The sequence below is a fragment of the Brassica napus genome, chromosome C8 (assembly GCF_020379485.1).
Source record: "Brassica napus cultivar Da-Ae chromosome C8, Da-Ae, whole genome shotgun sequence".
Lineage (NCBI taxonomy): Eukaryota > Viridiplantae > Streptophyta > Magnoliopsida > Brassicales > Brassicaceae > Brassica > Brassica napus.
In genome coordinates this window covers 5,108,735-5,122,370 of record NC_063451.1, presented here as the reverse complement: position 1 = coordinate 5,122,370, position 13,636 = coordinate 5,108,735, and positions in this window count along the sequence as shown.

The window sequence follows — 13,636 nt, the reverse complement described above, 5'->3', positions numbered from 1 at the left end:
TTTTTCGAATTTTTTTTTTATTTTTTTTCAATTTTTTTTTCAAGTTTTCTTTTTATAATTCGAAAATACTTTTTGAAACTATTTTTAAAATTTTTATTTTCAAATTTTTAATATTTATTTTTTATTTTAAAAAATTTTAAATCTCAATCCCAAATTTTTCACCCCTTAACTCTAAACCCTAAGATTTAGATTAGTTAACTCTATGAGTATAAATGTATATTTACCTATTTAATAAAATATTTTGGTCATTTTAATCTTTAGAATCTATATTTGTCACAAAAAAAATTTTAGTGCTATCATAGGCTATTTCTCTTTTTGTAATTGTTTCTGTTAATACACTTTTTTACCAATATTATTTAATTTAAAATTCAAATGATAACTGCTCAATTACCTCTAGATCCATGTTATTTCCCAAACCTCTTTATTAGAAACCCGAATAATCTTCTTCTTCTTTTTGAAACACAAACCCGAATAATCAAAATTTTGAATTAGATGATAATTTTTTCTTTTTCAACAAAAGTGCACAACAGTAAAAATTCAAACTACAATCTGAATCGAATTTATTCGTAAGGAAAATAATTATTTTATTCCTCAAATATCTAAAAAGAATATTTCTATTCTTTAACTTTGGACTACAGTTTAAATCATATAACTAACAAATCAAACCACTTGACAAAGACATATTTTAAACATGTGGTCTAAATTTTATATGATTTGGTGGTCTAAACTTTTTGATCTACAAGCATTAGGAACGGAAAGACTTTAGAAGAATTTTGATACTTTGAATTTAGGTTTGTGTATTTTCCACCAAAACAAAAAAAAAAATTGGTAAGAATTTGACAAGTGTAAACCGAAGTACAATGAAAAACTAAATTTGTTACATTATAATTCGTGTAATTGTGGATAAAAATTAGGGAAAATTGTCAAATATTACCCAAAACTTTATTTTAAACAAAAAGGTATGTCTCAACTTGAATCAAATGCAAAACTAATCCAAAAGCCTAGTGAAATTACAAATAGTCCTTTATGACCAAACAAAAAACAGAACATATTTTTACGAATATATTCTTCGAAGTCTTTTGGGGTTTTGTAAGTATTAAGGAAGTTTTCTGCGAGAAATATAAATTGAAACAGAATGTAAATTGCTAAAATAAATATTTTTATTTAACACATGCATATTATTGCCGTTTGGTTATCTCTCTCCAACAAATCTATCTAAACTATTAAAACTGAAGTATAAATTGAAATTAATCTTTAATTCATCTTAATATTTACGATTTATGCCATTGAGATTAAAAGTACTTCTTTACTAAATAACTAGGAGGATGTCCGCGCTTCGCGCGGAATATTGTTTTATTATTGTTAAGAGTATGTTTTTTTGGATAATGTAATTTTGTTGTCGTTTTTATTTATTAAGAGCATTACTTGGTATTTTTAGTGTGTTTTATAGTAGTAGGTGATATATTAATATATTTTGTGTTTGTTTTTTTGAATAATTTATTTTTGTGTGTATAGTACTTGTTAGTAGTGAAGTGAGCCTCTAACGTAAAAGAATATTTAATTTTAATAACTTTGTATCTACGCATTTGTTGATTCTAAGATTAACGGTTTCAGCATCAAAATTGTTTTTTTTTTAATTATAACTGTGTTTTTTGCCCTATCCCCGTATTTTGACCTTGAGCTGTCACCGTCTATGTATTTCGTTACCTTTCTGGTGTGCGATACTTCTCACCATCACCGGAAAAAGATTCACCTCTTTCTCTTGTTCTTCCTTGCCTTCTTCACCTGTGAGATTATATGGTATTTGTTGTAGATCAGGTTTATGAGTTTTCAGTTGTTCGGTTGATTCTCACGGCATTGTAGGATGTTCCAATCAATATTGACAGGTCCTCTTTTTCCTTAGATTTCAGCTGATATTTGGAACTGTGTTTCTTTGGTTGGGCCAGAGTTTAGTCGTCTTTGATGTTGTATTCATCGTTGTTGGCTTACCGTCAATAGTGTCTCTGTTCGTCTTGGTTTTCAAGATCTATTTTTGGTGTTCTGATTTATATGCTTTCTTTTATAGCTCGAGGACGGTTCCATTGTTTGCTGATTTCGTTTCGTCTCTCGTTCCCTCTCTATTCTCGCATCTCTTTGCAGCTTTCATCGCATCTATGGTGGCTCTCCCTTTCACCATGTTTGCAACTTCAGGTTTGGATAATGTTTTCGTTCGTGTATGCTATGTGGGCTTGAAAGGTTATTTCTGGTCTCAAGTTTAGTCCCTGATTTCTCAGTGGTTGTCTTTCATTCTCCCTTTCTCAAGTTGTTTCTTTTCTTTCTATATTTCTCTTGGTATAGGTGTGCGGAGATAGTCTTTTGGAGCTTTGGTCCCTTCTATACAGTGCTTTGTGGTTTTGCACTTACATGGTCGTGTTGTATGTTCTTGTTTAGTTTGTAGGTGTTTCTTACCTTTTAAGTATTTGTTGTGATTCTGGTGCTTTAGGCATATATCTTCCTGCTTCTTGGTGGCTTTGGCCTTTCGATTATTATTCTTCATTTGGCCCGCTTTCTTGGTTATTTGCGTTGATGCTCTAGTTTCTTATTCTTAGTTTGATTATCTTATGATATTAATAGTGAAATAAATATATAGTTTGTAAATGAAATAATAAAAATTAGTAAAAAATAATAAAATGGTGAAAGTTTATGCTATTTTTATTTGTGAATAAATTAATTATATAAAATATATTTATATTCTTTTATTTATTTCTTGAATTTTAGGGACCAATAAATATGAGAAAGATTAGGTAATACATAATTAGAAGTTGATGAATCAAATTGCAATAATTTAAATGAAGAAAGATTTAAAATTATAAAACAAATATGAAAACAAATGTTAACAAATTCTCCTTCCACATGTCATAAAAAGAGAAAAAGTCAACTTTATATATATATATATATAGATAGATAGATTAGAAGGCCTTCACGTTTTTTATCAGCCAGGCCTTACCAACTCAATGGAATATAATCATTTCTTTGGAACAACCAAAATTCGGATGTTAATCGTGATAACGAAACTAGCTTAACAAATATTCTATAGTTACAACAAATCTTTTTTAAAATTATCAAGATTTGAAAATATAAAACATAAACTCATATATTATGGGAATGTCTTCCGATATTAAATAAATGTTTATTTTAGAAATTTCACAATTTTTTAATTTAGAAAAAAAACTTTGTTTAGCTCTTTTATTTAATTTTCATGAGATAAATGATCCAAATTAGGGAAATTACCAAAAATATCACATTTATAGTACTATTTTTTTTTTTTTTTTTTGATGAAATTTTCAATTTATTGATCCTTCAGAGAAAGTTTATTACAATAGGATAGCATTAGATTAGAACTTAAAACTATAAACGATTAAGACTTAAACTCGCCATATATTTCTTCCTAATCGAAAACTTCAAACCATCTCCTAAGGAGTCCATTGAACTTGTGACCGAACTTGTAACCAAGGGAGGTGATCCTGTTTTTGATACCTCTGTTGATAGTTTTGATCATTTGCTGAGTACCCTGATATCCTAGTTGGTGCCTTCGTGTATTCCTTTCTCGCCATATATTGTACACGACAGCGTGGAACACTAGACGGGTGAGAATCATATCCATCTCATTGGCTGTGCCTTCTTGTGTATACCTTAGCATATCATGCCAGTCCGGGTTGATCCTCCTACCTACCAATCTGCTAGCGAGACGATCCCAAACCGTATAAGAGTATGGGCATGCGAAAAACAGATGATCTCGTGTCTCGTCTCTTTCTCCACATAACACACATCCCTGGTTGATTCCCCATTTTCTCATTCTATCACCGGTTGATAGCCTATTCTGTATTGCAAGCCACACTAGGAATGCTTGCCTTGGGATCCTTTGTTTGAACCAAACACTTCTACTCCAGACTACTTTAGGTCGCTTGCTTCTTATCTGCTCCCATGTTTTCGCTGCATTGAAACTGTCTTGATAAAGACCTTCATCATATCTCCATAGGAACTTATCAGGTCCATTAGCGACATTAGGTACCGGTTCGATCTGTACTCTATGATGCAACTCATGAAAATGGCGGTTCCGTTGGCCTCGTATCTTCCACCGGCCTTCAGAGACAGCCTCACTAACTTTAGCATTACGCAGAATCCCAAGATAAGTCGTACCCGTTGCTCCTGTAATATCTATAAGCTTTCCAATTCGTAGCCAGTCATCGTGCCAGAAGAAAGCACGGTTACCATTCCCCACTTCGACCCTTATGAACTGATACGCCATGTTTCTCATTTTTAAAATTTTCCTCCACATCCAGGAGCCCGTAGTGTCATCTCGAACATCCCAAAATGAACTGTACCGCAGGAGGTAATGTTGAATCCAAGATACCCAAAGAGATTTCGAGACCGTGTATAATCTCCAGATCAATTTTAGCGCACCTACTCTTACCGAATCACGAAGCCTCCTGATTCCCAGTCCCCCCTCTGATTTCGGATAGCACAAATCATCCCATTTAACTTTAGCTTTGTGTGAATTGTTCGGGGAACCCGACCACAAGAAAGCACTGCATAAACTCTCTATATCATCCAAACAGCCCATTGGTAAAATGAAAGCAGAGCTCCAGAAGTTCACAATGCTGAATACTACTGACTTAATCAGCTGTAGGCGACCCGCGAAAGAGAGTGTTTTGTTAGTCCATGATAGCATACGTGATCTGATTTTGTCAATGAGCGGCTCATAATCGAGTTTGGTCAGCGCCTTTGTAGTTAACGGCAAGCCCAAGTACCGAATAGGCAAGCTGCCTACTGCAATCCCTAATCTGAGAGCTTCTTCGCGGAGAGTTTCAGTACTCGGCCCCGAAGCATATATAGATGACTTTGAGGAATTAATATGCAGTCCTGACATGGCTGCGAATTTTTCCATAGTCAGCATAACCCCCTTCACGGAATCTGCCGTCCCCTTGGTGAAAACCAAGATGTCATCAGCGAAGCTCAGATGTGTCAGCCCCACTCCTTGGCATTGTGGGTGATATTCAAATAAACCTGTGCCTGCTTCCTGATTCAGCATCTTAGACAACACATTGTTGATGATGACATATAGATATGGGGAAAGTGAGCATCCTTGTCTTATACCTCTTGCGCTTGTGAAGAACCCTTCTAGACTGCCATTTACGGAGACTGAGAATGCTGCCGTGGAGATGCACACGTTGATCCAATGGACAAAAAGATCCGGTATGCCCATCGCTCGGAGAACATCTGTTATGAATGACCATCTTACTGTATCGAAAGCCTTGGATATGTCAAACTTAATGGTGCATCTGTCAGAATTTTTCCTGTTGTGGTATCCGTTTACCAACTCTGTAGCAAGCAGCACATTTTCCAGCAGGAGTCTATCCTTAATAAAGGCACATTGATTTGCTTCTATAGCTTCAGGTAAGATACTTTTGAGTCTAGACGCGAGTATCTTGGAAATAACTTTGTACAGAAAGTTGCAGCATGCGATTGGCCTATACTCCTTCAGTGTACCAGCCGATTCTGTTTTAGGGATAAGTGAGAGGATCGTTGCATTTACTCCTGTGGGCAGGAACCCATATATGAAGAATGACTGCACGGCAACGATAAAGTCTCTTCCTATTATTGGCCAAGCCGCGACATAGAATTCCTTTGTGTATCCATCAGGACCAGAAACCTTATCATCGGGTAAGGCGTGTATTGCTTCTTGTATCTCAAGAGGCAGCACTGGAGCTACAAGCCGCGAGGCTGCGTGAAGATCGCACCTATAAGTAAGTAACTCCGTCAAAATGGCTGTTGAGTCGTTTGCCACCTCGAGGTCCTGAGATTGCAGAAAGCGTTGAAAATGTTGGACCGCTTCCCTGGAAATTGCTTTTGGGTCATTGAGAATCTCTCCATTCTCAGTTTGAAGTTGTCTAATTGCATTCCAAGATGCTCTTGACTGGACCGACCGGTGAAAGAAAGCAGTATTTAGATCCCCTGCAGCTAGCCAGCGGATGCACGATTTCTGTCTGAAAAACTTTTCTTCTATGCGAGCCAGCTTGTTCCACCTGTCTGATGCTACTGCTGCTGCCGCGAAAGTCATTGGGTTTGGATCCATCAAAACCTGATTCTGACAGTCGCACATAACCTCGTAAGCTTGCCTGGTTCGAGCAGGAAGATCACCATAATGCGTTTTATTCATGAGTCTCATCTCATACTTCAAGGCCTTAAGTTTTTTATGGAACATCCCCAATGAAGCCGGGGAGTGATGGAGTGATTCTGTGCTTTCCCACAACTTAGCAACCGTTGGTAGAAACTCCTCATGCTCTGTCAGATAATTGTAAAATCTGAAAGGCTTCCGCACATCCTCTCTATTCTCAGACAACTGAATAACACATCGGGCATGGTCAGAGATTCCACCAGCTTCGAACTTTGCAAAAGACTTAGGGAAAGCGCTCAGCCAGGCCCCATTTATGAGTGCCCTATCAAGCTTTTTCCCAATAGGATCTGTATCTTGCTTGTTCCACCATGTAAAAATCGCTCCAGTATATGCCAAATCAGTAAGCACACAATCGCTGACCACCTCCTGGAACTGTCGCATCCCTCTCTGGTCAGTAAGATAGTCACGGACCCGAGAATGTTCCCCTGAAGATAGGGTTACATTGAAATCTCCTAATAGAATCCATGGCATGTCGAGATGCTTGTAAGCTGCCTGTGTGCCTCGCATATCTTCCCACAATTCTCTACGCTCAGCTTCAAAGTTAGAAGCGTATATCGCAGAACAAATAAACTGCTCCTTCGTCTCAGGTATTTGAACTACACAAGTGATGACTTGGGAACTCTTGTGCAACATAGTTACCTGTACTCTATCAGACCAGCAAAACCAGATCTTTCCTAGACGATGTTGATCATAGTTTGTGATTGAAGACCAACCCGGTAGAGCTGCCTTCATGCACTTTCTATGATTCCCTTCTCTCACTCTTGTCTCCATTAAGCAGCCAAATAATGGCTTCTCCTTCATTATCCATCTATGTACAGCTCCATGTTTGCGTGACATATTGAAGCCACGCACGTTCCATGCAAAGAAAGACGTCATAACTTCCGAAAGGAAGTTTTTTTTGCTGCTGCCGAATGTGCCTGCACCAACCTCAAGTCTCTTGAATTCACAATTTTCTTTCTGTTGTTTTTATGGATACCTGACTGCTGAGATTTGCCCCCCCCCCCTCTTAGCTTCCCTCAGTAATTCGGTCTTTGACACCACTGGTACCAGCTCCCCTTCCTCTATGTCGTCTAATTCTCCCTCATCCTCTGAGATAGCCAGAACATTGAATCGAGAAGGGGATACCGTGATGCCCTTGCTCTTTCCTTCTTCTGTCCCACTTTGAACTTTGTTGTGAGTAGAGCCATTTTGCACTAGTGACCACTTCTGCTCTGTTGTATCAAGTACATACCCTTCCTCGTTTCCCTGCACATTCAAAAGTATGTCGTTACTTTCGCCAAGCTTTGCTCCATCACCATACTTCTCATACATTCGGTCGCTTGAAGAACCAGTTTCATTTGACTTCTCCACGGCCAGTTCTTCCAACTCCTGTAATAACTTTCCCACCACATTCTGATTCAGATTCTCTCCAACCTCTGCAATTTCGTTTGTTTCGGAAGCACAGATCTCTTTTCCTTTTGCTGACTGAGCCTTCAGTATCTTAACCTGTGGTGAAATGCAATTCACTCCCTTGTGTCCCCACGCCTTACACACACTACATTTAGGAGGCAACCAAGGGTAGCATACGTCGACTGAAACCTTCTCCCCGCTAGCATCCTGGAAATCGATCCTCTCTACCAGCTCCTTATGAAGATTGACTTCCACAAGGATTCGTGCAGTGTCCAGACGTATGCATCTCTCTGTGCTAGGATGCAACTTTACATACTTGCCAACACCCTTAGCCAGGCACTTCAAACCTTTTGCTGAAAACAAAAGGCTGGGCACCCCCCGCAGATCAATCCACATAGGCATGGAAGTGAGGTCAGGCTTCAGTATAGTACTATTTTCATATTTACACTGATCACTTTTACCTTTACTTTTAAAGAGATAAAAAAGACAATTATAACCCTAGGGTTAACTAATCTAGATTTAGGGTTTAGAGTTGAAGTGTGTTATAAGGATTTTGGAATATGAAATTTAGGATCCTAATAAATATATAAATAAATACTTTAAAAAACATAAAAAAATTAAAACTAGTTTCAAAAATAATTTTCGATTTTCAAAAAGAAAATTTGAAAAAAAAATTCAAACAAAATTATAAAAAGTTTAAATTTGGAAAAGTATAATTCGAAAAAATAAAAAATATTTTTTATTTATTTAAATAATTATTTTTTATATATATAGAGAAAACAATGGTATAACAGTCTTTTGCCTCTTTTGTAGTGATAAAAATGAATAATGATACCATGAAAATAGTAAACATGAAAATTTTCTTCCAAATTAAGCAGATCGTGAATATTGTACAACAAAATATTACTAATAACTAAATTAAGTATAAATAATTTTTTATATAAAATATGTATTAAATATTATGCTGCATATATATATTTATAAATTTTAGTCCAAAGAAAATCTAATTCAATAAAAATATGAGAAATTTCTCAAAAGACACATTTTTAATATCATTTTTCATGTTTACTTTAACCATATTTACCTTGAGTTTTAAAGAGATAAATATACAATTATAACATTAGGGTTAAACTAATATAGATTTAGGATTTAGATTTGAGGGGTGAGGTTATGAAGTATGGGGTTTATGATTTTAATAAATAAATAAACTAGAATTGAAGTATGGGATTTATTATTTTAATAAATAAATAATTAAATACTTAGCTTTGTAAATAAAAAAATTTAAAAAGAATTTTCGAATTTCCAAAATAAAATTTGAAGACAAAAATTCAAAGAATACCAAACGTCCAAAAAAACACAAATGAAAATAAAAATATATAAACAAACGATAATCACTGAGCCTTCCCCCTAAAATATATAAACAAATGAGTTATGCAATTCATGACTAGAAAAGAATGAATAAATATATTATAAACCAGAAATTATATCAAACAAATATATGTTTTAGTTAACTGTTAAAAATATATTCTACCAAAAATATAGAAAAATCATTGAATTTAAATGAAAAACAAACATCCGCACGGGCGCGGATTTGTTTTAAGATTGAAATCAATTTTTTTTTATTTCCAAGCATGTTTTTGTCATCTATTTTTTTTCTTTTATATTTGCATATATAAATATGCGTATAAAATATAATGGAAAATGGCACTTTGTATTGAATAACCATATTTGGAATCAAAATTAAGTTAGGGGCATTAATTTTGACGTAATATAATAACTATCATCTACGCCAATTATAATCCGGTTCTACCATTTTTCTGTAATTATCCGGTAACTTTGTGCTGTTAGAAATGACATGGCCAAAATATTATATGGTGAACATCAAACTAAGACTATTCAATTTGAAAGAAAAAGATGGAGTCACGTAACATTTTATTCACCCAAGAAAATTTTACTGTTAGTCAATGATGAATCAATATTATTTACAATCAAATCACGTTGAAAATAGAATACATTTTCCAAATGTACCATATAAAAAACTAGGAATGAAAAACTCTTCAGGGGAATAGATAGAGATCCTCTGGAACTAGTTAGACATGCTGAAAGTGAATGCCACGCATGGTTTGAGGCTAATGAAGTGGTACAAGCAGTATCACAAGACACTATAAATGAGGAACCCCAAGCCGTATGCTTGGGAAATATTTGTTTATTAGATGGTTCTTGGACACTTTCAGCTAACTTTAGTGGATGTGGATGGACATTGATGGATAGCTCTGGGAATAGTCGGCTTATGGGGACAAAAAACTTCCCTCGACGTGAATCAGGCATTCAGAGGTAGAAGCACTGCGGTGGGCGATGGAGAGTATGCTGCAGCACTCGACCTGCCAGAGCTTTGGGACAGACTGTAAGGAACTGATTTCTATGGTTAAGGATCCTCAGGCGTGGCCAAGCTTTGCGACGGAATTGGAGAGAATAGAGACGTTACAGATATGTTTCCCGGACTTCAACATCACTTACGTTCCACGGGCGCAAAATCAGACAGCAGATTTTCTAGCCAAGACTGCTAGATCTTTTCGTAGAGAGTTACATTTTGTTGGTTGTTCTATTCCGGTTTGGTTACCCAGACCACCTCAAGTTTGAGTAATAGAATAGCCTTGTGACGTCAAAAAAAAAAAAAAATAGAATACATTTTAAAAAATGTATTCGATTTACTACAGATAGCAAGTCGAAGAATGCATAAGCCCATGATAGCCCATGATTTGAAAGTTCTCGATTGTTATATTCTATATCACCAAAATAATATAGGACATGAACCCTTTCTCAACACTTAAATAATAAATTTTATCTCAATTCCACTCTAAACCCTAATCACTAAACTCTAACCATAAACCCTAATCACTAAACCTAAACCCTAATCACTAAACCTTAAATCCAAATATAAATCTTAACCCAAATAGAATAGAACAAAAAAATAGCATAGTAGATATTTGTAAAAATATGAATTGTATATGATTATTTGGAAGAAGTTGATATCACTCGAATTACCATAAGGAGTGATTTGTACTCTCTCAAATAAGAGGTAGAGTTGTAGCACTTAGAGATCGAATTCAAAGAGAGCTAAGGCACACAAAAGATCTAGTAGTCATGTGGTTAAGCTAGGTCGAATAGTTTAAGTGTAAATAGCAGGGGTGAACAAGGTAATTACTCGATTGATTGATTGGGCTTTTGAAACAGATATGAAAAATGTTAGACTTAGGGTTTTCCTTCAGACCATCAGGATTGTAAAGATATAGAGACTAAGTGTATGTGGGATATTCTGGAACTGAAACTTAAAGAATTGTCTATCAACTTCCGTATTTTTAGACTATCTATTGTCGGATCTAAGACCTTAGCTGTCGCTTGTTGGTCTTGAGAAAGTGTCGATCGATACCGATTAAGGATTGTCGATCGATACACCTTTCAGCCCGTCGATCGATGCAACTACTGAGTTGTCAATCGACGTATCTTCCAGGAAGCTTTACGTACGGGTTTGACTTGTTCACTAGGTTAAACTAAATCAGCTTCCGCTTGTTTCTACCAATCCTAGCACAATGTAAACTAGATCAGACAAATGACCATGCTTCCGCTTGCACCCAATTATCTATAGACAAGTTCCTAATTAGCTACTCTAGAACACATGCAATAAAGAACAATTGATATCCTAACAACTTAGCAGTTCTATATTTTGGGCTAATCCATCATGACTATCTGAACCCTAAACCTAGCAAAGTGAATCAATTTAAGCATGATAGTTGTCACAAAAAATCGTAGATGAATAGATGCAATAGAATAAATATAAAAACCAGTGGAGTTCCAGAAGGACTCCGAAGGAGTTCTTTCCTTCTCTTCTAACTAATAACTATGAATAAAAGAAAGTGTAGCCGTCAACAATGGCTTAGAAAACACATAAATAGGGTTTCAAGTCGTCCATGGATATTATGGTAATTTTTGGTTTCTTCTGGGCTTAAGACGAAGCTGTATTTCTAAAATTTACTACACTATTACATGCAAACTATTGTCCGCTTCGACACCATGAACGTTTTTCTACTTTGACAGCACGACTGATATCATATACAAGGTTTCATAAGTAGGAACAAACTAAATTCTCAATACATAGAGTCATCTTTCAGCTTTATATCAAACAACAAATAAAGCTCACAGTAGCACTCAAATTTTAAAAATAAAATATTTCATGTACCAATACTCTACTATGACAAACAAACAATTTATTTTAAGACTGATTCCTAATAGAATTCAAACAAGAAATCTCATTTAAAAATCATATAGTCTAACTATTTAGTTAAATTTCTTTCATTATTACAAATAGAATTTTGAGAAATTTCCTAGGATAGTATTTTTTAAGTTTTTGTCACAAAAATAGCGTTCAATGAGAAAAATTACCAAAATAGTTTTATTAAAAGATAAAATACATTTTAACCTAGGGTTAACTAATCTAGACTTAGGGTTTAGAGTTAAGGGGTGAAGTTTTGAGGATTGAGTTTCAAATTTAAAAAAATAAAAAATAAATATTAAAATTTCAAAATAAAAAGAGATATTTTGGTCATTTTCTTTTTAAGGCTATTTTTGTGACAAAAAAATTTAAAAAGGGCAATTAAAGAGAATTGCCCTAAACTTTTCGTCGCAACAACACTAGGAACTTGCTTCTACTTTGACATCAACATCATAAAAGGCTTGATATGGAGAAACAAACTAAATTTCCATACATGAAACACTACAAGAAAGCACAAGCTTAACGACGAAAATTAACGAGGAAAAGTAATCCTCGTAAAATTACGTCGCGTTTACGAGAAAATTACGTGGAAAAGTAAAATCAGCGTTATTTCCTCGTAAATTAACGACGAAACCGTTTCGTCGTAAAGTCGGTGTAAAGTGACGTGGCTTTTACGAGGAAATACGCTTTCCTAGTAAATTTGACGTAAAATTAGCGTGTCTTTACGAGGAAATAATTACGTGTACTTAGCGAGGAAATTATAGTTGTAACACATTTTTTTCGGCCACCTAACTAATTTTTGTCGTAAATTCCTAGGAAAATTACACCTACCAGATTCAAAAGTTTCCTATAAATATGGACGTTTTAACATCATTTTAAACACACCAGAAAACAAAAACGTGAAAGAAGAAAAAATGGCGGGCTCTGGGAATATTTTCGAGTTGCGGAAGTGGATGTATATGCATAGAGATGCTAACAGGAGAATGACGAAAGAATACCTTGCGGGACTGGAGACATTTATACATCAAGCAGATTCGACACCGCTCGCCCAAGAAAGTGGTAAGATGTTCTGTCCTTGTCGGAAATGCAACAATTCGAAATTGGCAAACCGTGAAAATGTTTGGAAGCATTTAATAAATAGAGGTTTCACGCCAAATTACTATATCTGGTTTCAATATGGGGAAGGTTATAATTATGATCAGAATGAAGCTAGTAGTAGTAATAGCAATTTCCAAGAAGAACCGGTTGATCATCATTTGCATAATGAACGTAGTTACCATCAGGAGGAGATGGTAGATTATGATAGGGTTCATGATATGGTAGCTGATGCATTCGTAGCTTATGATGAAGATGAAGAACCTAATATAGATGCAAAAAAGTTTTATGAAATCTTAAACGCGGCGAATCAGCCACTTTACAGTGGTTGTAGAGAAGGTCTCTCTAAATTGTCGTTGGCTGCTAGAATGATGAATATTAAAACTGATCACAATCTACCTGAAAGTTGCATGAATGAATGGGCAGACTTGTTTAAAGAGTATTTGCCGGAAGACAATGTGTCTGCTGATTCTTATTATGAGATTCAGAAACTGGTTTATAGTCTTGGGTTGCCTTCGGAGATGATAGATGTTTGCATCAACAACTACATAATCTACTGGGGAGATGATGAAAAGTTAGAAGAATGTCGATTCTGCAAGAAGCCACGATTCAAGCCGCAAGGACGGGGACGTAATAGGGTGCCGTACCAAAGGATGTGGTACCTA